Source organism: Leopardus geoffroyi, chromosome B3, assembly GCF_018350155.1.
Source record: "Leopardus geoffroyi isolate Oge1 chromosome B3, O.geoffroyi_Oge1_pat1.0, whole genome shotgun sequence".
Classification (NCBI taxonomy): Eukaryota; Metazoa; Chordata; class Mammalia; order Carnivora; family Felidae; genus Leopardus; species Leopardus geoffroyi.
The window spans coordinates 47,350,618-47,376,741 of record NC_059337.1 but is presented as its reverse complement, the minus strand read 5'-3'; the positions used below and the strand labels follow the sequence as shown (position 1 = coordinate 47,376,741).

Genomic DNA, 26,124 nt, shown 5'->3' with positions numbered 1-26,124 from the left:
TCGGCAGCCTTCGCACCCTGCCTCGACCCCCGGGTTCCTGTGACAGCTGCGAGTGAGCCAGGGCGCCACACGGAGCCCTTCAGCCCCAGTCCCACCCTGTTTGACTTAATTTCTCGGCGTGCTCGTTCAGACCGGCCCTTGCGAAGAAAGGGCTGCGGCCGTGGCTGGCCCTCCCCGTCCCGACAGGTCTTCCCTCAAAGCCCCCGCCTCTCTTAGAGCGCAGAGCCTCGCTTTCCAAGGGACTTTTCCAAGTTGCATCACTGTTTGGCCCCTAGACAGGTGCTTGGCTATCAGGTTGGAGTTACACAGGATTTTTAAAAACTTTGTATACTTATTATACCCACGGAAGCACTGCCCTTCCAGCGCTGTTCACAATACTCTGTTCGAAACACGTTGGGAATTCTTTTGGGGCATTGGTTCCCAAACTTGGCTGCACGTCTAGAGAGGTTTTTTTTTTTTTTTTTTTTTTTTTTTTAAATACTGATGCCTGTGTCCCACCTCTAGAGATCCTGATTCAGTGGGTCGGGTCTGAGGGCAGCCTGGATGATGGAATTAAAAAGCCAGGTGATTGCAATGTACGGCCACACTTAAGGCTTGCCTCTTGTTGAACTACTAAGGAATGATCGGTACTAACAGAACTCCTCTCAGGAACGCTCGATTCTGCCTTCTGTAGGCCACCTCTACCTGGAGAGCCTGTTTTTTGGTGCTTTCCAACCTTGGACTTCAGAGGGTGACTTTTTCTGGAGTATGCTTTGTTTCTGCCTGTTTACAGTAAATATTGCCTGGGCACTTTCTGCCAAGGAGGTGGGAGTGTAGGAATTAAAGCCACAAAGTCCTTGCAGGATCAAGGTTATAATACAGTGTTGTCCTATTCAGCAAAAACAAAGTGATAGTGTGACTTGTCCTATTTGGAAAGGATTTCAGATTAAAAACAGGAAAAATACTTCAGGAATCCATTAACTTTTGGAGCCCCTCTGCTACAGGTGTAATGATTTTGCTTTCGTGTGAGGATTTGTCTTTCAGGAAAGCAAGCTAACAAGATCCTTAAACTTTTGTGGTTGATTTTGTCAAGTTAATGTGTGTGCATTTGTGAGTTAAGCTTTTTCCTATTGTGTGATTAAGCCCAGCAGATATAACACAGTGTATATTTCTTGCTGATAGAATATCTGAGTTACGGGGTTGGTGCCTTAACCATAGCAATGCACATCTGGGGTGAGTCCTTAGCCACTTTTGGATGATCTTAAAAATGATAGGGGAATATGACTAAGGAAAAATTGAACATGGGTATATATATATATATATGTATATATATATACTAATATATATATATATATGTATATATATATACTAATACATATATATACATACTAAATGTGATTATATATATTTTATTTAAAAAGTGTGTTTACAGTGTCCATGTTATTTTGACAGTCTCCTGTCATCATTCAAGTATGATGTCTGTATTAGATTCCTACCTGGATGTTGCTATCTGGCCACAAACCAGGGGATTTTATTTTTTCTGAGGTCCTGACTGGCCCCCTTGAGTTTTTCTTATCAGTGATGTGACTTTTAAGAGAATGCTCTCTAGAGATGGAGACGCATTTGCATTCATTTCTAGCCCCTAACAAAAGCCGAAAAGAACACTGAATTTAAAAAATAGAAAGTTGTATAGTTTTGCAAGTTGGGTTTTCTTTTTCCCACCTTCCACTACCATACCCTGTTCCTATGCCGGTGTTCAATTGCTGGAAATGGGGCCGCTGTGGGAGCGGTCTTAATTGTCTTGGCTTGAGAATGGAGGTTATGTGGAGTGCATGGTCTCACAGGGTGGCCCCTGACCTGAATCCTCAACCTTTGGGGAACAAGACCATATGGAAAATGTTTTCCTACCGTTGATTTTTTTTTTCTTGTTCTTGGACCAGGCCAACAAAATGAAGGCTAGCTTATTTTGGTATTGTATGGATTGTAACCTTTCTAATCTTGTCACCATTTTGGGGGAAAATGTTTATTTGAGGATGCTAGTTGAACTCTTGGTGTCTGAAAAGTTGCACTTGAATAGCAATACTTACACTGTGAATATAATAGTACATTCTGGCCAAATTAAAAAAAAAAAAAAGAAAGGAAAAGTGCTTGTAACTGTGGATCTAAACAGATTTATTGAAACATTTCTTACTTTGGGATAACAGCTAAGCTCCGATTTTTTTTATTTTTTTATTTTTTTAATTTTTTTTTTTATTTTTGAGAGAGAGAGACAGTATGAGCAGGGGACAAAGAGAGAGACGGAAACAGAATCTGAAGCAGGCTCCAGGCTCTGAGCTGTCAGCATAGAGCCCAACGCTGGGCTGGAACTCATGAACCATGAGACTTGAGCCGAGTTGGTCGCTTAACCAACTGAACTACCCAGGCGCCCCTCTAAGCTCCGATATTCTAAAGTGATTGGGAGTGAAAAAAAACAAGAAAGCTAATAATGAGGGGCTTCTTCGTTTAGGGAAAGGGTATAAGGCCCTCAGCAGTGTGATCCTTGATTTGTGTTAAGAGTAGACTGCCCTATTGGTTTCCCCTTTTTTTCTGTCTTTAGGGACAGATAACCTGCTTGTAGTGTTGGGAAGTGGGGGTGGTTAAAGAAATGTAATGCTTTCTTCACTCCCTTTCTCCCTGAAACCTGTTTATGTAAGAGGTGCCGTCGACCTTTAAAAAAAAACAGCTGATTTTGTGGGGCACCTGGGTGGCTCAGTCGGTTAAGCGTCCGACTTCAACTCAGGTCATGATCTCGCGGTTCGTGGGTTCATACCCCACGTCAGGCTCTGTGCTGACCGCTGGGAGCCTGGAGCCTGCTTCAGATTCGGTGTCTCCCTCTCTCTGCCCCTGTTCATGCTCTGTCTCTCTCTGTCTCAAAAATAAATAAAACGTTAAAAAAATTAAAAAACCAGCTGATTTTGAGCTTCTCCTTTCTTTTCCCCTCTGATCCTGGCACTAAAGGGCAGTGCAGTGGCTAAGAGGTTGGCATCAGCAGAGAAAACCAAAGTTCAAGGGAATTGAAAATTGGGTAATTTTCCCTGAATGACCAAGTGCTTATTTTATTCTGTCACATGACATTCCTGTTATCAAGAAACAAGTTATGGCATGACGACTTTGAAAATGGAAATGGGGGGGAAAAAAAGGATGTGATGGGAATATCACCACGGTTGATGGCCTTTGGCGTAGGGGAAGCTTATTGAAGTTTGTAATCAAACACCCCGGTTCCAACCTGCCTTTACCTTCCTCTGTCAGGCAGTGTTGCCTGTCAGGCCCCCAACCAGTATCCCTGGGGGAGACGATGCTTCATCTTAAATTCACACCAGGTTTTGAAATGACACAATGTCATTTCATTTCTTTGTTCACTCATTTAACAAATACTTATACAGCCCCTCTTACTGGCAAAGCTCTGCATTCCTCATTGAGTTCTTGGTGAACAGGGTACGGCCCCTGACTTGATGGAGCTTACATCTGGTGGAGGTGAAAACTGGGGGCTGCGGTAAGTTGGGAGGTCTTACGATCACAGGGAGCGCAAGGAACTGGGGCGGGGGCGGGGGGGGGGTGGTGGCCAGGTAGCCCCTGGCTAGCCTCACCTGGATAAATGCCTTCTGGGTTCTTTGTCACAGCTTTGCTTGGGTTTAAATTAGAATTTATTAGGTTCTATATCAAGTTTTAAATGACTGGCTTCAGATACTTTTCCGACAGGGAGGGAAGGTCATGCTGAGAAAGTAGTGGGGAGTGAGGAAGGAGGAGGCCGGATTCTGCCAGATGCATTTGCTTAAAGGGGGGTGCTTAACCAAGCAGTGTGAGGGTAGTACCTGCGGCTGGGAAGCGGGTAGAGAATGTGGCTGGGTGGTAACTGTGAATATAACAGGAGTGGCTGCCTCTCCCGTGGCACTGGGACGGGAGCCCCATGGTGCCAAGTTTAAGAGGCAGCTGTTGGACTTGTAGACCCAGAGGTTTGGTTCCTATCTGCAGCTCTAGCCAGCAGGCGACATTCATTCTTCATCATTCTGTCACTTCAGCTCATGTTTCCTTGGACAGACTGAAAACTGGACTTCACACTGTGGTCCCTCAGGAAGGTGGTTTCCAAAGAGCTGACCCATTGGGCTAATAATGCCAGTGTTGTAAGAGGAGTGACTGTTTGTTTCTGGACCGCTTTCCAAGTGCCAGGTAGTGTGCTCAACACTTGTCTGCCGCAGCTCTGAGTCTGTTCCTGCCTGAGAGGCAGGTGGCAGTGGCCTCACTTTACAGAGAGAAAACAGAGGCTGCTATGGGTACCTCTTAAGCAGAGCTGATTGAGAAATTGTGTTTTCAGTGCCCCATTTTTCTAACATTCAGTCTTCTCAGGTCTGGATTGCTTTGTCATTTTCCTTTACTAGATGACGTGTAATGTTAGACTGAAGAGCCCTGTGGGCTTGTCATCCCAAGGGAAATTTTATGGCATTGTATGGGGTTTTTGTTTGTTTTGCTTTTTATTTTTTATTAATTTTTTTTAATGTTTATTTTTGCAGGAGAGAGCGAGACAGAGTGTGAGTACGGGAGGGGCAGAGGGAAAGGGAGACACAGAATCTGAAGTGGGCTCCAGGCTCTTAGCTGTTAGCACAGAGCCCGATGCAGAGCTTGAACTCACAAATTGGGAGATCATGATCTGAGCTGAAGTCAGACGCTTAACCCACTGAGCTACTCAGGAGTCCTTTGTGTTTTTTTTGTTTTTTTTTTTTTAATTTTTTCTTTTTTTTTTTAACGTTTATTTATTTTTGAGACAGAGAGAGACAGAGCATGAATGGGGGAGGGTCAGAGAGAGGGAGACACAGAATCCGAAACAGGCTCCAGGCTCCGAGCTGTCAGCACAGAGCCTGATGTGGGGCTCGAACTCACGGACTGCGAGATCATGACCTGAGCCGAAGTCGGCCGCTCAACCAACTGAGCCACCCAGGCGCCCCTGTTTTGTTTTTTAATAGAGAGCATAGATTAGGCTGTTCACAAATGCTCTGAAAGGATCCCAAATCCTAGGTGAGAGAGACAGCTCTCCTTTCTTAAAGCTCTGCAAACTTCTGAGTTTCTGTAGATAATTGGTTGCTGGGTAAGAAATTAAAAACAAAATTTAGTGTTGAACATTCTGGAGCAAAATCTGTGCATGTTCAATTCTTATTTATGTGGTACTTTCGACAAAAACTAAACTTTGCTGGGTAGTAATTATCTCCAGCTCCTAAAATTACAGGTAGTAAGGGCTTCAAGGCCCTATGCGGCTATAATTAGTAAAGATGCATTTAAAACAGGGTTAGTGAGTGTGGGTTCGTTACTGCATTGGATTCTAGCTCAGCATTGCAACTGAGAAGGATCAGCTCCAGAGAACATTTGCAGGGGACGCAGTAGAGGGTCGTCATGGAGTTAGCGTGTTTGGGATTAGAGTGCACAGGGTGTTCGTCATGAGCATGGATGATTTCTGCCAGCCTGGCTGGCAGCCTGTTTATAGGGAGGAGCTTATTCCCTGCCACCCAATCACAGGCATTTCTGCTCGCCTTAGGTAGAGTACACAGTGGTTCAGGTTGTTAATATGTAGTGGGTTTTTTTTTTTTTCCCTAAAGAACTACAAAGCCCCAGTATTAATAATCTTTCACTGTTGCTTATCTTGCCTTAATCTCAGGATTGAGGCAAGGTGGCCAAGATTTTCTAGTTTTGGCTTTAATAATTCTCTTTGTTTCTACCTCTGACTTTCCCTGGCTGTCTGTCCTTGTATTTTATGGTGTTTGAAACAGGCCTTCTGTTTTTCCTTGCAAATCTGTGTAGTCCATACAAAGGAGAGGACCTGCCTTGACCAGGATGCCTCTCTGGGACCCTGTGACATCAGTGTTTTTAGTCCTGTTTTTCCAGGTGAGGGACCTGGTGAGGTCTGGAGTCAAGTACCCCGTGGGAGTTTGGGGATTCCAGCTCAGAGTTTCAGACTCTAAACAGCTGACCTCTTTGGACTTCATTTGAAAGGAAAAATAAATGGCCCAGCTCTCAAAACCGTGAAGAGTTCTAGTATATTCTATGAGTCAATATATATCCTTGATCCCTTTTTTTAAAAAAGATTTTTGCCTCAGATTTTTACCCTCCTTATTAAAAACAGTGACTTACTCAGAATTACACAGCAACAGCTGAAAAGTCGATTAGCCTCTCTCCTTGCCCTAATCTAATATCAAAAACCTGGAAAGTTTACTAAGCATGTGATTACAGTGGAAGCTTTAGGAGCTGGAGAGGAACTGATAGAGAAAGAATGGAGAGAGATAAGAGAGTAATTTGCAAAGAGACTGCAGGGTGGATTTTACCAAATTGGAGATTTCTTTTACTTGTAACTTTCTGGTTTGGGGGTCTATCTCCTTTGTTCCAGATGTAGGCAGATCAACTTAGCCTTGTCTATGTTGCCCTGGGCCACCTGTGAATTTTTTTTTGGGGGGGGGGTGTTAGGTGGGTGTGGTGAGGGTATAGGGTGAGGAGGAGGAAGAGGGCAAATGGGGAGTGGGGAGGGATTAAAGCCACTGGTTCCCTGGTGTCTGGCCTGCTCAGGACATGACTGCCTCTCACTACAGGACTGGGTCCCTGCAGTGAGTCCAGCTTCTTGGGTGAGGCAGCTGGGTGGTAGACAGAAGAGAGAGGGCAGGGCGGGCTTCAGATTTCTCCAGAGACCTGCCCTAGATGAGTTAATTCTCATGATTGCAGCAAATCATCCTAGAGTACTTACTGCCAGCCTTGTCTGAGAGGCTCTTAATATAACAACTCTAGGAAACAAGTGCTACCATAAACCCATTTTACAGGTGAGGGAAACAAGGCCATGAGAAACTGGGTAAGTTGTCAAAGTTGTGCACCTCCCAGATAGTAGGATCCAGGTTTCAAACTAGTGTGGCCCTTTGCTGTGCTATTAATGACTGAGATGGCCTCTTCAGACCCAGACATCTGGTTTCCGCACTGGCTCTTCATTTCTTTGACCAAAAAAGGCTTGCTTGCAGAGGCCTTTATCTCACAGAACACCATTGGAGCTCTTTGCGTACCTGCTCAACTCCCACAAACCTGTGAACAACCCTATAAAGAGGAGGGGGCTCTCCACTGGCTTTGTATCCTTGGATCTAGTAGCAGGTGGGTGCTTGGTGAAGTTTCACGGAAGGAAGGATGGAAGTCAGTTGGCCTTTCATAACTTGATGTCCCTGTGTTTCTTCTATCTGTAGCAGCTGCAGCAGTTTCTAAACAGAAAAGAAACATGAGTGAGCGTGGGGCAGTGTTTCATAAAAGTAATCAGAATTTCTGAAAACACATTTAAAAAATGTATTTCAAGTTCCCATGGCCAGGGTCTTATGTTTATGCTTCAAGCATTTATTATTTGCAGGGCTTGCCTCTTCCTAACCCTAACCCTTGCGGGTTCATTTGTGAGTAAAGAGGTCCTTGAGACTCTCAAACATTGTTGGGACTGCTCTTCTCAGCAGAGGCAGCAGAGACTATTTTCTTTGGGGTCGAGCACCAAATAACAGGAGGGTTCAGGCCTACCATCCCTTTTCCTAGGGCAAGACACAGGCTCACATTTAAATTTTTTTTTTTTTTTTCAACGTTTATTTATTTTTGGGACAGAGAGAGACAGAGCATGAACGGGGGAGGGGCAGAGAGAGAGGGAGACACAGAATCGGAAACAGGCTCCAGGCTCTGAGCCATCAGCCCAGAGCCCGACGCGGGGCTCGAACTCACGGACCGCGAAATCGTGACCTGGCTGAAGTCGGACGCTTAACCGACTGCGCCACCCAGGCGCCCCCAGGCTCACATTTAAATACACATAGCAAGTAGCTCTGTGCCTTGTATCCTCATTCTGTCTCCACACCACGGGGTGAGAGTATTGGGGTTTCTCCTACTTGGGTTGGGAGCCACGGCTGCCCTTCGCTAGGAGTGTGGAAGTTCTGGCAGCTTCCTTTTGGATTTTGAATTTGTTTCCTTGCCTATAAAATGGGGTCGTTACAAGTGCCTGCCTCGTAGAGTTGTTAGGGCCACATCTCTTTGACACTAGAATTTTTTTTAACGTTTATTTATTTTTGAGAGAGAGCACAGGCAAGCACGAGCGGGGGAGGGGCAGGGAGAGAGAGGGAGACACAGAATCTGATGCAGGCTCCAGGCTCTGAGCTGTCAGCACAGAGCCTGATGTGGGGCTGGAACCCACGAACTGTGAGATCATGACCTGACAGACAGGGTGAAGTTAGACACTTAACCACTTAACCTACTGAGCCACCCTATAGAGTGGTTCTCAAATAGGGCCCCGCAGGGGATGTTTGGCAATCTCTGGGGACTTTCTGGGTTGTCATGACTGGGGGGTGGCGGTGGCTACGGGCGTCTAGTGGACAGAGTCCAGGGATGCTACTAAACACCCCAAAGCACACAGGACAGCCCCCACGACAAAGAATTACCTGGCCCGAAATGTCAGTCATGCCAAGCTAAGAACCTGGCAAGTTGGGACCTCTAACAGCGGTGGCTGTTTTTAAAAACATTCTTATCAAAGGGATAAAGGGACACAGGACCCGTGACAAAGAGCCCTCCTTTCTTAAGTAGGGAGGAAGGAATGGAAATTAACCTTTTACTGATGTTTCTCTGTTACCCACAGGTGCCCCTGAAGTGTGAGAAATAGCTACTTTCCTCTCTGCTAAGGGGTTCCCAACTTCATTTGTAATTGCTTGCATCTATTTACATATAAATAATACATATACATTTACATACAAATAACTAATATGCTAAAACCCTTAACCTCTCTGGGTAGTTACACTCCGGGCCCTGAAGGCAGACAGCAGAGTGGGGCCCTGGCGTAGAAGCCGGGCTCCTGCTACCTGTGTGTGGCCTAAGGTCAGCTACAGACCTGGGGAGGCTTGCTTTTCTTTTCCGTAAAAGAGGGCAGGTGACCCTCTTATCTTATGTTGCTCCAGGACTAACGAAAATAACTGTGCACATGTAGAAACAGCCCCACGTGCGTGAAGGTGTGGTATGGCTCCTCAAGGCAGACTTTTCGGTCGCGTTTTTCAGAGAACTCTGCTCCTAAGTGGCCACTCAGTATGTGGCACCACAAAGGATTAGGGCTCAGTAGCCAAAGAATGCTGTGCTGCTGGCCAGGTGGTGAACTAGGCCCAGAAAACATTCCTGCGGCATAGCGTGTGATTCGTGGTTGTGAGCGTGTGTGTGGGTGTGAACTACTTGGTCGCCCCACCTGTGGCTTCACGAACCTTTGGCTTTTCCCTTCTTTGTTCTGTGACCCTGGGTAAGCTCCTTGACCTGCTCGTGCCTGGTTTCCTCGCCTGTGAAATGAGGCTGCCGGTACCACCACCACCCACCTGAGGGTAGGCGTAGGGAAAGTGACTTGGCCTTGAGTGTGCCATGTGCATGGGAAGCTTAGCCCAATAGATGCGTTCTTAATAAAACAATACTATGTATCATTTTGGCCTGCCGCATGTGTCATTTTTCTCAGGTGAGGAAGGGATTGCCCCTGGGTTAGGAGCTGAAGAAGGTTTTCTCTGGAGTTCCTGGTATCTTGTAACTTTTCGTCGTAGTGAAATACACACAGCATTAGCTCGGCCATTTTTACCAGTGTAACTTGAAGCAATTTAAATTTTAAGTGGCATCAAGTACCTTTCTAGCGTTGAGTAACCATGTCCACTAACTCCAGAACTTTTTCATCCGCCCGGAGGGAAGCTGTGTCCCATAGAGCAGTCACTTCACATGGTCCCTGCGACCCCCTCCCTCCCTCCCAGGCCCTACGACCCTGGTTTCCTCTCTGTCTCTGTGGAGTTGCCTGTCCTGGACATTTTGTTTCAATGGAATGCTACCGTTTGTGGCCTTCGTGGCTGACTTCTTGGACTCAACATTATGCTTTCCAGGCGTATCCATGTGTCGCAGCAATGGCCACCACTTCATGCCTCTTGACCTGGTCTTTTTGGAGAGCAGCCCCAGCCTCAGTTTCATTGGCCTGTTCTCTTTGCAAGTCCTGTCCTGTTGGCAAGCTTTGAGATGTTTTTCTTCATTTATTTTGGCCCATTTTGGCCAGCCTTATTTTGTCCACTTTTCCAGTGATTCTAATGGCCCTTGAAATGAATATTGGAATGAAGGGCCCAGCCGGGTCCCCGGTGCTGCTGGGGAGTAAGGTCTTAACGGGTATTTTGTTTCTGTTGAACAATTAGCAGCAGGAGTGTGCACCCGGGCCTTGAGTTGAGCTTCATTTCCCCGGGACAGGGTGGCAGGTTTTAAAAACAAGTGTCTGGAAAACACCTACCAGGCCCTTTTTATTCCTCTGTTTAAAAGCTTTCCACAATGAGAAGTGGCCCTCAATTAAGTTGGTTAATAAAAACCTCCCTCTGTTTTAAAGCATTCTTGGGAAGTGTTTACATTGAACAGCACTGTGGGTTTCTAAATGAGAAGCTGTGGAGTGAGTGATCCTTAACCTGTGACTTTAATAATATCCTTTGCTTTAGATTTCCAGGTGGAGGCCTGGGCCAGATTTGTAGCTTGTCATTGATCCAGACAATCTTGACTCTATCCTGTCCCTCCCTCCCCCTTCAGCCAGACTGGTAGAAGATTGGACAGACCTGAAGCAGCTCGGAGATGTAAACCAGCTCACCAGAGAGGACTGGGCTGAAAGGGGGTGGTGTATTCCCTTGTTCTGACCTTAGTAATAGGGTGGGGGGCTTCAGCAAGAAGAGATTAAAGTGTTGAGGAGAGCAGCTCAGAGTTTCTGAGGTCCTGGGTCCTTCGGGAGAGGCCTGAGCTTTCCACTAGGATTTGGAGCTTGCTTGGGCTAAGGAGGCCACAGGTGCTCTGTAAATAGATGTTGAATGAATAAATGAAAATTGATAGAACTGAGGAGTTCACTAAAAAATAAGTCGAGTTTTTTCTGTCTTTTAAAAAATAACTTCTCATTTCTGTCTTTTAATTAAATAGTACATTTGTAGAAGAAAGTAGATTGCACCATCAGTAAATGTACAAATAGGATCACTTAGATGCATAAATGTTGGATTTCATCCCTCTTGTGATTTAATCCAGGACAATAAATGAATGAAATGAATAGAAGCTTTGTTAACAGAGACCCCTCGACCCCAATAGGATTAGGAACCTTGGGGTTTTGCTAGACTAAAAAGGTACTTGTAGGAATGAGTTGCCTTTGTACTTTCAGATCTCAGCTCCCTGTGGAGTAGGATGATGCCACGTGTATAGAGCTGCTTTATGTGTGTTTGGTTAATGAAGTAAGATCTCTTTAAGCGCAAATCATTGTTTTTGGTGTTAACAGTGGTTATGTGAGTTTTTGCTGCATAATAGTCCTGGGTGACAACCCCAGATCTCAAGGTGTCACAACCACAAACATGTATTTTCCCACTTGCTCCTCTTGATTAGGTGTGGTTAGGTCGACCTGGGCTGGCCTTGACTGGGTCAGGCTTTCATTTGGCTTCAGGTCTGTTCCACATGTGCTTACTCTGGGGCCAGGGCTGAAGGGGGAGCAGTTACCTAGGACAGGTTCATCGCATGGCAGCTCACTCCAGCAGAAGATGTCTAGTGGAAACGTGTGATGGCTCTTAAGACTTTGGCTCCTAACTGCCACATGTTCTACCAACATTCCCTTAGTCAACACACGGCCAAACCCAACATCAGTCTGGTGGGGAGGCATGCTTGGTCTGTTCTAGGGGGAGGTACTGCAAAGTCACATGGCAACGATGGTGGACATATCACCTCATTACAGGGGAGTGAGGCACTGGAGGATCTGGAAGAACAGCCTTTTGGGAACTTGTGGAACCTAGGCCAGCTGGGTGAAGAATCATAGACAGTTTGTCCAGGTACCAGCTGATGGCTTGGTAATTATCATAAATTAGCCTGACATGCACTGACTCTTGGCTAGCCAAACATCACTTCATGTTCATTCACAGTGATGGTGGTCCTGGGGGTTCTGCTTATCTGTGGGAGGGGCAGAAGTGATGAGCTGGGTTTCTCTTTGGCCAGTAGTTGTGACCTGACAGGTGCCCACTGTGATGGCAGGAGAGTGACAGGTAGAGCAAAGAGGACAAAGGACCAAAGTATCCAGGGAGACTGAGGGTTTGACTTACCCTTTGCAAGGTCCCTCCTCAGCGTTGGTCTTTGGGAGTGAGCCTAAATCCCACCTTTAATAGTCACTGACACTCTTTATCATCAGGGCCTTCATGCATGCTGCCCCATGTTTATTTTTTTTAATGTTTATTTGGAGAGAGCGAGAGAGCACATGTGTGCAAATGGGGGTGGGGCAGAGAGGTTTAGGGGAGAGAATCTTTTTTTTTTTTTTTTTTTTTTTTACAGCTCCAGGCTCTGAGCTGTCAGCAGAGAGCCCGATGCGGGGCTCGAACTCATAAACCGTGAGATCATGACCTGAGCTGAAGTCGGACACTTAACGAACTGAGCCACCTAGGCGCCCCGGGGGGAGAGAATCTTAACCAGGCTGCACACTCAGGGTGGAGCCCGATGTGAGGCTCAATCTCACAGCTACAAGGTCACAACCTGAGCCGATATCAAGAATCAAAAGCTTAACTGACTAAGCTACCCAGGCGCCCCATGGTCCCTAGTCTTATAAGGACCCTGGGCCTTAGTTTCCAGAGTCCTCCTTTTGTATGTGAAGAAACAGGCCTCAGGAGGGTTGGGTGACTTCTCTTCAAGTGGATCCAAACTAGGTCATCCAGTTCCCACTCTAGGGTTTGTCCTTCCACACACCTATGACTGTCTTGGCCCAGAAAGAGAATGGTAACTGGCTTTAAGGCATTACAGCATATCCTGTATACCGTATGTGACAGTGTCTCCTTTCTGAAGGAGTCAGGTGAGCCTTGTGCCAAAGTGCAGTGCCTTGGGAGGCGCAGAATGAAATGCTGGTTAAGAGTAGTCAGCCCTTGTGTTACTTGTTTGCAGTGTGTCTTTTTTCGTGAAGAGCTGTCAGGCTCTCTGAGGGAAAAAAGTCTCTGGCCATTAAGTGCAAATGCACTGAGAACAGATGGGGGGCTAAAACCCTGTGAAGCCAAGGGCGTGAGGAGACAAAGCACTCATACGTGCCATGGGTGGGATTATAAATCCAGTGGACTTCTTTTTGGAGAGCACTTTGGCAATGGGGATTCTTTCACCAGCTAGTAAATAAAACCCAAAGAAAAGTGGTTGAAATAATAAAGATATGTATTATCTCATGTAAACCAGAAGTTCAAAGCTAGGACATTTTGGGCATGAATTAATAGAAGACCCAGATGCATTTTCTCTTTTCTCTGTGCCAGCTTCAGTATTTGGCATTTGTCCTCAAGCTTGTCTCCCCATGGCCCTCATGTGGCTGCTGCTGCTGCTCCAGCCTGTATCCTCATATACAGTGATATCCAGAGGCAGGAAAAGAGCAAAGCGGAGAATGCCTCTGCCAGAAGCCCCCTGCAGAACTTCCATAGCCCCTTTGGCCAAACTGGGTCAGATGCCCACACCTGAACCAATGACTTGCATGGGAGAGGTGGCTCCCATGTTTTGCTTAGACCAGTCTCTGGGTTAGAGGCCCAGCCTTCCCTGAAGCGCATGGGTACTGGGAGGAGAGGGGACAAAACTGGAGCTTTGCTGGCCAGGAGGAAAGGGGCAGTTGTACATAACCTCTAGTGTTGTCCACAGCATTCTCTTTCAAAATTAAGAACGTATATATTCTAACTCAGTCCTTCCACGGTTAAGAACGTATCTTATACCTGCATAAGTGTTCTGGCAAGCATACAAAGATATTCATTGCAGCATTATAATAACAAAACACTGGAAATAACCTAAATATCTTCCAGTCATTGGGCAGATCTGTAAATACTGATAAGGAAAAATTCACAAAATATACCATGAAGTTTTTTTTTTTTTTTTTTCCCCAAGCAAGGTACAAATTAGTATGTATCCTCAGATCCCATGTTTGTTTTTAAAAAGTCTTAATTCTTGGTTGGCAAAGATAAATTTCTGTAAACAGTCCCAAGAAACATGGTTATTTATTGGTTATGGGATCGGTATGGCTGGGAAGGAATGTTTCTTTGCCATTTCAGCAGTCTTTCTTGACTGAATTTTATAAAAAATTGCTGTATGTATTACCTTTAAAATAGAAAAGAAAATGACAGGTATTTTCTTAGTGTGTACAGGAGCTTAAAGAGAGGAAACCAGGGTTCTAGCATGGGCGTTATGAGGAATGGGAGGGCCACTTGACTGTGTGTAATTGGCCTGAAGGGAAGTTGAGAAGGAAAAAAGTCCAGGAGTGAAACAGTCATTTTTTAAAAATCTTCCTTGGTATACTGCACATTGTCTTACACATAGTAGATTCAAATACACATTTGAAGAATGAATGAATATTTAGATCAAGACCCAGAGCAACTTTATGAGGTGCCAGAACCCACCTTAGCTCAAGTCAGCAAGAAAGTCGATTCTGCTGGAAATTTATTTTGCAAATAAAATATGGCTGCTGTTTCCTCTCTTTCCTTGAGCTTCCAGAATCTAATTCATTGCTAAAAATCAGAGTATGCAACTTTCTGTTCATCATCCATCTTAAACTGAAACCTGCTGTGCCAAGTTCTGAATAATAAAGCTGAATAAGATTTTTACAACTAAGGTAAGGGCAAAGAGGGGAACCACCAGCATGTGTTAGCTGTGTTGATAGTTGTGGCTTCAATGGAGAGATACCTAGATGGCCTAGATTGAGCAATTATTTTTTTAAAGCAAATTAAGGCCCTTTGGTACCCCACACTAACAAATCAAAGAATTAATTATGTCATTCTGATAATAGGAAGAAACTAGATAACAGTAGTGAAATAGAGTTTTTTATTTGGCCAGTATTGGTAGAAAAGTGTGAATATGCTTCTCAGTGAAATGAAACAATGATATGTAATAGTATTTTCAAGTAGGATTCTCTTCCATGTTGAAAAGCAAAGGCATATGATCATTAGAAAGTCTTTATATTAGGGTGGGGGGAGGGGCAGTAAGGTGACACCATTACTTTGTGCTGATATTCTTCATAATTCCTTTGCTAGAGGGCGCTTTCTGAATTTGACTCTTGTAAATCAAAGAAAGAATGTTGTAACTGACATTTCCATTAAGTTGCTTTTAACTTTTATACCCTTGGGTTTTAGCATTTACCTCTCTGTAATGGCCACCGGATGCCCACTTTATTCAGACAATAAAGATACCCATTGAGCTGTGGTAAGATCATTTCCTTTGGAACAAAATGAAAAGCTTTCTGCACTCACAATTGGAGGAAAATGTAAAATTTTAGTAGGCCTCTTCTGCTGAGATTGAAAAGAGTCCATGTTTGAACACCATAAACTTTGTGGTTCAAATGTGCTGTGGAAATTTCCAGGCTGCTTTTGAAATAAAAGAAGCAAATATACCTTTTCAGAGTGTTTTTGTAATGGGTCCTTAGAAATACTTGGAAGAAGAGTAGTATTTCACATCTTTGTTGGGATCGTTTTGGGATCAAAAGATCCTAAGATCGCTGGTACATTATGTTCTAGAGTGGACCTGATTTAAATTACTTATGAGAGAGAGAGAGGAAGGAAGGGAGGAAGGAGAATGAGGAGGTAGAGGGGAGGGAAGGAGGGTATAGGAGGAAAGAAGGGAGGAAGGAGGGAAGGAGAAAAAGTTTGTGTGCATGTATATATACCTGTAAACCTAAATGTTTATGCTCACCTCACATAATTTTTGTATACATCTTCCTCCGGTTTTCAGACAGTCTAATATCTGTGAATTCTGTGATTAAATTTGATTATTTTATTATTTTTGAGTAATCTCTACACCCAATGTGGGGCTTGAACTTGTGACCCTGAGATCGAGAATCACATGCGGTAACCTACTGAGCCAGGCAGGCCACCCCTAAATTTGATAATTTTATTTTTGAAATTTATTTTTATTTTTTATTTACTTATTTTGTAATTTTTTTTTAAGTTTTATTTATTTATTTTGTGTGAGAGAGAATGAGCACAAGGATGAACATTGGGAGGGACAGAGAGAGAATCCCAAGCAGACTCTGCCCTATGAGCACAGGGCCTGATGCAGGGCTTGAAGTCGGGAACTGTGGGATCATGACCTGGCCTGAGCTGAAATGAAGACTTGGATGCTCAGCCGACTGAGCCACCCAGGTGCCCCTAAATTTGATAATTTCAGGTGAAATCTGCATCTATATCAGGAAATATAAAAAATAATGATAGTGATAGCGCTTGGCACTGTTTTAAGCACATAATGCCTATGAATTCATTTAGTCCTTAGAGTAACCCTATTATTATCCCATTTTTACAGTTGAGGAAACAGGCAGAGAGAGATGGAGTAACTCATGCAAGGTGATGCACTTAGTAAATAGTGGGGCTATGTTCAAAACTGGATCATCTGTCTTGACTTCGTTGAAAGCAAATTAAAAATTAATTGAAGCAAAAATCATGAGATTTGAGTCATTTCTAAATCTACCAGTTCATCTTGTAAATCAGAGGCTTTTCTATTAGTGTTTACAGTGTTTCATTTAACTGAAATAATTTAATCTGAGCCCCTTGTTTCACAATCCACGTTTTAAGTTACTTTCCACAGTAAGCATATACTTTATAAATTATTTCAGTTGTAAATCTGACATACATTGAAGGACAGTAAATTTAGCTAATCAACATGAGAAACTTTAGAGAGCTCCTTGTCTCCTCTTTTCTTAGGGAAGAAAGATGAGCTCTTTCAGTTCCCAAAGGAGTCCTCAATTTAAAATGAATGATTCCCCTGGAATAAAATATTCTTTCTCCTCCTGCAGAAAGCAGCTACTGCTTTCAGAAGCTGAAGTCATTTTTCTCTTCAATGGTCTGTATTTAGTCCTGATGTGTGTCTCCTGCCAGCTTTCTTTCTTTCTTTCTTTGAAACTTCAGCAGCAGCATAACTAGTGATTCGCCCTTCTTGAAATATATGCTGAGGTTGGTGTTCTACACAGATGACTTCTGAATGCCCAGGTCACAGCCTGCGCTCTGGCCCTGAGTTAGCGATAGGTAAGGAGCCCCTCCTGGGGGAGATGTGATCGCAAAGTGATGAAGAACTTAAAGCCAAGAGCAGTGCCTGGCACCTGGGAAGACCTCAGGAGACGTCTGCCCCTGCTATGGTTGTTGTGTGTTGGGCCCTTGCCTTGTGCATTGCCTAGTTGAATTCTCTTTGCATTCCCCTCAAGGAGGTGATGGTCTGTCCCCATTTACAGTAGACACTGCAGCTTAGAGAGGTGAAGAGTTTGTCCCAGGCCATTTGGGTAGTAAGTGGTTACAGTTATGGTGCAAACTGGTTTTTTTTTTTGTTGTTGTTTTTTTTTAAGTAGAAAAGTGTAGCAATCATTAAGTGTATAGTTTTTTTTGTTTGTTTGTTTGTTACTTGATAGAGACAGCAAGAGAACACAAGTGGGGGTGGGGCAGAGAGAGAGAGAGAAAATGAGAGACAGACTTTTAAGCAGGCTCCACACCCAGTGCAGAGCTTGACTCGGGGCTTAATCTCAGGACCCTGGGATCAAGGCCTGAGCTGAAATCAAAAGTTGGATGGTCAACTGACTGAGCCACCCAGGCTCCCCATAAGTGTATAGTTTTTCTAGGTGTGCAAGATGGTTTAGTGTTGATCTGACTGCATTCCTGGGATGAGAGATGCAAAAAAACCTTCCATGCTATTCCGCCATCTTGGTCCCTCTCCCATAAGTGTATAGTTTTTAATAGAAGTTTGCTCTTCCCTCCCACTTACCATTCCTCAGCAAAGATAACCACCGTCCTCTTTCTGTCACTGTAGGTAAAATTTGACTGTTCTTGAACTTCATAGAAATGGAATCATATTCATGTAGTGTGTACTCAGTTGTGTCTGGCTTTTTTCATTCAACATTATGTTGACATTCATCTGTGGATTTCCAGGTGGCAGTAATTTCTTCTTATGGTTTAATATATGGCTATATTTCTCACTGTATGACTGTACCTCAGTAATTGATTTATCTACCCTCCTGTTGATGGACTTTTGAGTTGTTTGCATTTCTTGGCTATAATTAAAAGTCTTAATCAGTATATGTATGCATGTTCGTTCGCTCTTTGTTTCTTTGTTTCTTTGTTTCTTTCTTTCTCTTTTTTAAGTTATCTCTACACCCAATGTGGTGCTTGAACTCACAACTCAGTGAACAAGTCACACGCTCTACTGACTTAGCCAGCCAGGTGCCCCTCTGCTTGTAGATTCTTTGGGTATAAAGGAGCAGAATTGCTGGATCTTCACATGTCTGGAACTGCGGTTGATACTGTGAAACAGTTTTCCAGAGTGGTTTTACCAGTTGATGTTTGTACCTAGCACAGTGGCTGCAGTATCCATGCTTGGTATTGAGCGTCATCTTCCCTTTAGTTGTTCTTGTGAGTGTGTAGTGGAACCGTGTTGTATCAAATTTGGTTTTTAATCAATAGATGCATATTGCAAAACATTTGGAAAATCACAGCAAAGTATGAGATGAAAAATAAAAACTTTAGTTCTGCCATCAAGATATATAGGTGTTAATATTTGGGTGTATTTTTTTTTTGTCACTGTGTATATGTACGTATATGCACGCTGAATACAAAATTGGAGTTGTTTTGTGCAAGCAAGATACTGTTAACGGGGATACTTTGGGTGCCTATATAATGAAATAAGAAAGCACAAATGGAATGCCCAAGAATAGAGGGCTAATGATAGTATAAATGTGCCTCATATTTCCATTTTCCTGTTTTATTTGGAGGAAGAAGGAAAAAGGAAAGGAAGCCAGCATTTGTTATGTATTTGCCGCGCCCTGGACTCTGTGCTGATGGAAGTGATGATGCGTCCGGAGTGGACTTGAGTGCTGTGAGAAAGTGTAACCCACACCGCAGCCGTCTGACATACAGCATGTTTGAAAAATAAGTCTTATTTCACACCTTGTAACTGAGCATGCTGGAAAACTAGGCTCATGTCGCAGTGTAAATGGACTCTAATTACACCGGCAGGTGGTTTGCCCAGTCGCAAAAGTGCACATACTCCTATTGTTTTAACCCACGTGAATATTAACACATAGGGAGCACCACTTTGCATGGAGATTACTTCATTATTTGCTGCGCAGGCTTCATATTTTAACAACTGTCCTGTTTCCTTCAAATGCATTAAAGCCAATGCCGTTGTTTTTCAACATTAAATCTAATCCCAAAATCCTAATTAAAATCTATATTTGAATAATTTGCATTATTGGCTGAAGTTTTCATTGGTTAGTTTTTTTTTTTTTTGCCAAATGGAACCTTGTTATTTGAAGCCATGCATAATCTCCTGAATACCCAGGACTAATTTTTGTTGCCAATAAAAATGCTTTGGTGGGGGTGGGGAGAGGATAGAAAAAAAGATAGACCGGAAATCTACAGTCTTATAATCCTGAATGTACTTTATATTTTCATGACAATCAGTAGAGACCTCTTGGTTTTCTTTCAAGAGCAGAGGGTATGGGATCTTTCCGTTGAGGATGGCTGGCCTAGGGTAAAGTTCTCTCATGTGGGCCTAAGTTAATTTTGGGTGTGTTGGGGAATAACTTTGAAGAGCGATAAATATTTTGTATATACTTGTCAGATCACTAAGTTGTACACCTGAAACTAATGTAACATTGTGTCAACTGTACTCAAGTTAAAAAAGAAAATTTTTTTTTAAGAATAGTGAATATCTACTCTCATGGTCTTTACAAACAAAAGCCAGAATTCATTAAACTTTATTCAGACAGTACAACCTAAATAAAAATAATAGCTTAATTTTGGACATGTTGGACAATTAGGTATTTCACATTAGTTCATTTTCCTGATTTCTGAAGCTTATTTATTTAAAGGGTAAGACTAAATATTTAGCTTTGTAATTGAAATTTCAACAGGGACACATTTCCCAGAATTACTAAAACCTAGATACTAATTAAAATTACCATTTGCATTCTTTTTTTTTTTTTTTTTAATATTTTTTTATTTTCTGGGGGGTAGAGGGGAGAGACAGGCAGAACGCACGCAGGGGAGGGGCAGAGAGAGAGGGAGACACAGAATCTGAAGCAGGCTCCAGGCTCCAAGCTGTCAGCATAGAGCCTGAAGCAGGGCTCGAACTCATGAACTGCGAATCATGACCTGAGCCAAAGTCGGACGTTTAACCGACTGCGCCATCCACATGTCCCTACTGTTCTTATTAGTCTTATTTATCATGTGGAGATACGTTTTTTAGACTTTAATTTTTTACTGAAGTATAATTACTATACAATGTTATTATTAATTTCAAGTGTATAATACAACGTAGTGATTCAACAGTTTTGTGCACTACTTGGTGTCACCATGATAGATGTGGTCCCTATCTGTCACCGTATGTTATTACTGTATTATTGACTGAATTCCCTATGCTGTACTTTTCATCTCCACGACGTATTTTATAACTGGAAGTTTGTACTTCTCTATCACCTTTATCTATTTCATCTACCCCCTTCCACCTCTTCTCTGACAACCACCAGTTGTATTTAAGAATCCGGTTTTTTGTTTGTTTTTTAGATTCCACAGAGGAGTGAAATCATGTGGTGTTTGTCTTTCTCTGACTGACTTATTTCACTTAGCATAATACTCACTAGATCTATCCATGTTGTTGCTAATAGCAAGATCTCATTCTTTTTTTTTTTTTAATGTTTGTTTATTTAGAGTGCGTGAGCAGGACAGGGGCAGAGAAAGAGGGAGAGTGAGAGAATGCCAAGCAGGGTCCACACTGTTAGCGCAGAGCCTGATGCAGGGCCCAATCTCACTTACTGTGAGATCAAGAGTCAGGCGCTTAATCGACTGAGCCACCCAGGTGCCCCAAGATCTCATTCTTTTTTATGGCTGAGTAATATTTCATTGTATGTATACCACTTCTTTATCCTTCCATCTGTCTGGACACGGGCTACTTTCATGTGGAGCTCTTTTTTTTTTTTTTTTTTTTTTTTCCAACGTTTATTTATTTTTGGGACAGAGAGAGACAGAGCATGAACGGGGGAGGGGCAGAGAGAGAGGGAGACACAGAATCGGAAACAGGCTCCAGGCTCTGAGCCATCAGCCCAGAGCCCGACGCGGGGCTCGAACTCACGGACGGCGAGATCGTGACCTGGCTGAAGTCGGACGCTTAACCGACTGCGCCACCCAGGCGCCCCTAATGTGGAGCTCTCTTTAGAGGCTCTAGATGCATAAGTCTCCTTGTTCCTATGTTAGATACTTGTGGAAATTACTGTGCTTCTAGTTCATATGACTGCTTTTTGTGGTTCTTCTGTCGTCTTCTATAGCTGACACCTTGTTTGCTTCCACAGTGGCTCACGCTTCTGTGTCATTGCTTCTACTTGGCTTTGGACTAGGGATTGTGATTTCCAACTGTGTAGGATTGTGTGTAAGAAGAAAAGAAGGAAGCTGACAATGAACTGTGTTATATATTGGGTGCTGGGTCCGAGACCACATGTTGCCTAAAAAGGAAACAGTCATTTCCCAGCACCACTGTTTTGCGTGCTCAAAGGCCGTTTCTGTTTTTATTTATTTATCTTTATTTCTTGACAGTAATAATGACTTGTTTGTAATCAAAATGGAAGCACTACAGACATGTGTGATTTAAATTCAAAGGGCCCCAGGGTCGCTGGGTGGCTCGGTTGGTTGAGTGTCCGACTTCGGCTCAGGTCATAATCTTGAGGTCCGTGAGTTCCCTGCGTCGGGCTTTGTGCTGACAGCTCAGGGCCTGGAGCCTGCTTCACATTCTGTGTCTCCCTCATTCTTTGCCCCTCCCACTCACTCTCTCTCTCTCTCTCTCAAACATAAATAAACATCAAAAATAAATTCAAAGGGACTCATCACCTCTAGGCATAACAGCTCTTTAAGAATTTGGTAAGCTCTTTTTAGATTTTCATGTAACTTTATAAATATGTTATTTTACAGAAATGAGGCTACTCTCTCTATATAACATATATATACAGTTATATATGTAACTGTATATACATTATTCTGATACTTTTTAAAAACAACGTATCATGATACTTTCCATGGCTGTATATAAAAAAATTGTTTAATAGCTTTCTGGTATTCTGCAGTGTGGATATATAAAAATTTAGCCAGCTTCCTATTAATGGAAATTTGAGTTATTTGTATACAAGTATTTACACACTTAGGATTGTGTTTGTGTAATTCTTCTGTTTGAGGTTAATTACTAGAAGTAGAATTGCTGAGTCAGATGGTGTATACATTTAAAATTTGGTGCTGTCTGCCGTAAGTGTATACCGATTTACTCTTGTTTAGGTAACAATGGTACAAAACAATGTACCAATTTACTCTTTTATCGAAGACTGTTTCTGTGTATTTCCTGGTGTTTTCAGAGTGCCAATTGTGAATCAGAAGTGTCAGATGAGGTATTTTTGCGTTTCGGTTTTTAGTCCAAAGAGAGGCCTTTATTTATTGGATGAAAGAGGCAAGGAGTAGGAGAAATGCCTCTGTCAAGAAGAGAGGCAGGCAGAGCCTGGAAAAGGAGGAGGGAAGAATGGAAGAAAGAGAAGATGCCAGGGGACATGCTCGTCTTCCACCAGAAGCAGATCCCTCCTGTGCCCTCTGGTTTCTGTGTGTGGCACTTTCTAGCCTGGCCTGAGGGTCTTCCTAGATCACCACCGTCCTCCTCACCATTTACCCTGAAGTGGATAACCTTTGGGGAATGGAGGCCTCCCTGTTTCCATGAGGACATCAAGCACAGATCTTAATTGTGAATAGAAGCTAGCCCTTTTAGAGCTCAGATATTGTGAGGCTCACGAAATTGCTGGGAAAGTGGGAACCAGACTATGGAAATGGTCCAGGGAAGCTGGGTACGTAGGGCCACAGGCATGCTCTGAGGAGGACATGCCACCAGGGCCATGTTGCACTGGGGACACAGGCCCACCTTGTGGCAGCAGAGATGAGAATTTGGCCTTTTCACCTCTACCAGTTAGTTGTGGTCTCTGCCTCACTTCAGTTCTCCTGTGTACGTGGGGAATTCCCCAACAGAGGAAAAGATTGTGTTCAGATGCTGACTGAAATATGGATCATTTCCAGCCTCTATCCTTGGGTAATCCCTCTTGCCTCCTTCTGCAGGGTCTTTGAGATCTCAGAGAAGGGGGATACAGGTGTAGATATGTAGACACATCCATACACACATACTTAGATACATATAGCCTTTTTTTTTTTAATTTTTTTTTTTCAACTTTTATTTATTTTTGGGACAGAGAGAGACAGAGCATGAACGGGGGAGGGGCAGAGAGAGAGGGAGACACAGAATCGGAAACAAGCTCCAGGCTCTGAGCCATCAGCCCAGAGCCCGACACGGGGCTCGAACTCACGGACCGCGAGATCGTGACCTGGCTGAAGTCGGATGCTTAACCGACTGCGCCACCCAGGCGCCCCACATATAGCCTTTTTAAAATCACTCTGGGGGCGCCTGGGTGGCGCAGTCGGTTAAGCGTCCGACTTCAGCCAGGTCACGATCTCGCGGTCCGTGAGTTCGAGCCCCGCGTCAGGCTCTGGGTCAGGCTTTGGGCTGATGGCTCAGAGCCTGGAGCCTGCTTCTGATTCTGTGTCTCCCTCTCTCTCTGCCCCTCCCCCGTTCATGCTCTGTCTCTCTCTGTCCCCCAAAAAATAAATAAACGTTGAAAAAAAAAAATTAAAAAAAAAAAATCACTCTGTATGCTCCCCCCTGTAGCATGGCAGCACATGTTGTTGTTGTTTATGTTTAATTTTTTTTAACAATTATTTATTATTGAGAGACAGAGCATGAGCAGGGGAGGGGCTGAGAGACGGGGAGACACAGAATCCAAAACAGGCTCCAGGCTCTGAGCGGTCAGCACAGAGTCCGACGTGGGGCTCAAACTCATAAACCGTGAGATCATGACCTGAGCTGAAGTTGGACGCTTAGCCGTCTGAGCCACCCAGGTGCCCCTTGCACATGTTCGGTCCAGCTGCGGGGGTAGGGATTCAGCAGGTGGTTGGTTGTGCCACGTTTGCGGGTGGGTACGTAAGGATAATTTAGATGGAGATTGGTTTTAGCTTGGAAACTAAGACCCTTCAGCCAGAAGACGTAGATAGTCTGCCTACATGGTCAGATTATTTGTGTTGAGGAGTCAGGAGGCGCAAATTCAAGTTCCTCAGAGCAATGACTTCCGGTAAGAAGACGATTATGAGTGAAGACGCCTGGAGTCTAGTGTTGGTTCTGACAACTAAGAGGGATGTGGGACAAACCCCAATGACTTTTAAATTGTGTCCTTATGTTTTAAGCGAGGGTTTGGATGAAGTCATTGTTTTAGAATCAGACGACCCATCAGGAGAATTACCTGGGTTGCATGTGTGTGCGCGTGCGCATGTGCAGAATGTTAGGCCTCAACTCTAATCCATCCATCAGAATTTCCAAAAGGGGTTAAAAAAAAACTCGCAAGTGATTCTGATGGTGCCACAGTTATAGAATGCCTAAGAAGTTTCTTTATCAGTTTTCATGTTCCACGAAACGTGTTCATTTCAAAGGTGGGTGGTCTGGAAAATTGATTTTATTAGGCATCTTCATCAACTCTTCTCTGAACTTAATAGAGCTCCACATTGTCTCATCTTCAAATTCTCTTTTTCTGCATTCTGTGGCAAAGGCTGCTAATTTTACATCCAGTGTCTATTCTCTTCTTCTTTGGTAACCAAAATACCTGATGATTTTCTAGGGTGTAGTAATGTGCCAAGCTAAAAGATTCTATTTCCCAGCCTCCCTTTCACATGGCTATGGGCCAGAGACTTCAGCTTTAGTAACTGAAAGGTGAAGTGTTATGTGTGAGGCTTATGGGAAGGTTCCAGAGACTGACTTGTGTAGATAGTGCATCCTTTTGCTTTCTCTGTGTCTTCCTACCTACTGCTTGGGACATGGACACAACGGCTGAAATCCAGTAGCCATCTTAGATCATGATGTAACGGTGGAGTTGGATCCCCAAGGACCCTGGAGCCGTGATACCACCCCTGGAGTGCTTACCTCCACACTTCGTTCTTGCTGGTTAAGCCAAAGTTATTTTGTGTTTTTGATCATGAACAGCTAAACCTAACCTCACTGATGCTCCTGCTGGGTGGAGGCTTGACAGTATGTCTTCCACACCTCTAGGTGGCTTGCGCATAGTAGGTGCTCCATAAGTATTTAACAAGTTAAACGCCCAGTGGTACTGAAGGCTCCAGCTGCTCTCACTTCTGCCTTTCTTATGTTAGATTAAATTACTCATAGGGACCTTTTGTTTGTTCTGTCCCAACCACCAGGAAGGTCGTTCACAGTCCTCTGTACAGGGCTTTAGGGCCACACGCTTAAATATTTTGACAAGGCAGCAGATAGTGGGCCTTTGAAATTGCAACTGCATGCATACTTATTTCGAATGAAAATCTAAGGGCTGGGCACTTTTCTGAATCTACAGAAGAAATTGAAGGTGGTTTTCAAATGATGTCAGAAAAGGCCACCATGGAATCTTTTGCTATCATTTGGAGGCTGTTCTTTCCACAGTGCCGGCCAGGAACTTGATGTCAGGGGACTCTTTTGAAAGCGACTATTAAGGGGCCCTCATTGCCAGCTACTGACAAGGGGGTCTGCCTTCTCAGTGGCAACCTCAGAGGTGGTCTTGGCCAGACCAAGTTGCTCCTGACTCATGCTGAGCTTCGTCGGCCAGGCTGACACGCCCCTTCGAGGCCAGGACAACATGCTGGTTTCCTGGAAGCATGGGGGCCAAGACTGTGCTGCTAAGAAAATGGTACTGTTTTTGCAAGTATGGCCTAATGGGAGTGTGTTTAAAACTCTTCCTCAACAGTAAAGCTCCTTTCCAAGAAATATGGGGTTAAAAAAACCCAGACTTAAAAGCAAAAGCTGGGAGATGAATCAACTCTTCACCGATACCAAGGAGTTTATTTCAAAACAGGTTTCATTGACTGCATTGATTTGGATGGCCCACCCATCTCGGTTTGCCCACTGAGAGCAGGGCACAGAGGAAGACCCACACCCCTTTGTGGGAAAAAGTGAATTCTGTGGCAAACCCTAGTGGCTCAAGAGTGTTTGCTTCTCCTGGAAATAATTATAGAAATATGCAATCCTTGAAAGGCAACA

At 43.8% G+C, this 26,124-nt stretch overlaps 1 protein-coding gene and 1 long non-coding RNA gene across 6 annotated transcripts in view; one reads left to right on the top strand and one right to left on the bottom strand.

The window, feature by feature from the left end:
- The window catches only part of CGNL1 (cingulin like 1), a 160,027-nt gene that overhangs the window by 404 nt on the left and 133,499 nt on the right, over nucleotides 1–26,124 (top strand). The window lies entirely within an intron of this gene.
- On the bottom strand, nucleotides 6,951–12,283 carry LOC123582959. The gene is made up of 3 exons (XR_006704671.1): nucleotides 11,512–12,283; nucleotides 10,678–10,827; nucleotides 6,951–7,235 (listed from the first exon to the last, which is right to left on the bottom strand). It is a non-coding gene; the product is annotated as an uncharacterized LOC123582959 (long non-coding RNA).